Below are 526 nucleotides of genomic sequence, written 5' to 3'. Positions count from 1 at the left end.
CAATTAGAGACTGACCAGTTGCAGTCCTAACACATCGATGTGAAGATTCAAACAAACAATACTAAGTGAATTCAAACTTCACCCCATCGCACAAGCAAGTGGCTATCAGGACTCAGTGGCCGAGTGGATAACGCGATGGCGTTTGAAGCGAGGGTACTGGGTTCGATTCCCTGAGTGAACATCAACTCAGAGATGCAGGTACACCCAGCTGAGGGGTCTCAAATAGGACGAAACGCGCGTCAAGCTGGATTCCACTGCTCGCCACTATCCATCTTTGCTTATCATGCTTGTGAATTAAGGCTATATCGAGGCAATATGCACAGTATGCACATATGCCAATTAGAGACTGACCAGTTGCAGTCCTAAAAACATCAATGTGAAGATCTAAACAAACAATACTAAGTAAATATCAAACAATTGTCTCAATCTTGACTGTCCCTTCTGCAAATATCAGTTCATCGTCTCCGATTATTATTGTTCATGCATTTTCATACCAATTGTGTTTCGTTTCCGTTCTTTCGTTATC

General features: G+C 42.6%; 1 non-coding gene across 1 annotated transcript; it reads left to right on the top strand.

Annotated features, from left to right (window-relative positions):
- The first annotated feature begins 109 nt into the window (after positions 1–109).
- Smp_tRNA_01184_Pseudo_TTG.1.1 lies at positions 110–177 on the top strand. The gene has a single exon. It is a non-coding gene (tRNA).
- The last annotated feature ends 349 nt before the right edge of the window (positions 178–526 follow it).

The sequence above is a fragment of the Schistosoma mansoni genome, chromosome 2, assembly GCF_000237925.1.
Source record: "Schistosoma mansoni strain Puerto Rico chromosome 2, complete genome".
NCBI classification, from domain to species: Eukaryota; Metazoa; Platyhelminthes; class Trematoda; order Strigeidida; family Schistosomatidae; genus Schistosoma; species Schistosoma mansoni.
Note: the sequence above shows the minus strand (reverse complement) of the source record. Positions and strands in the feature narration are given on the sequence as shown.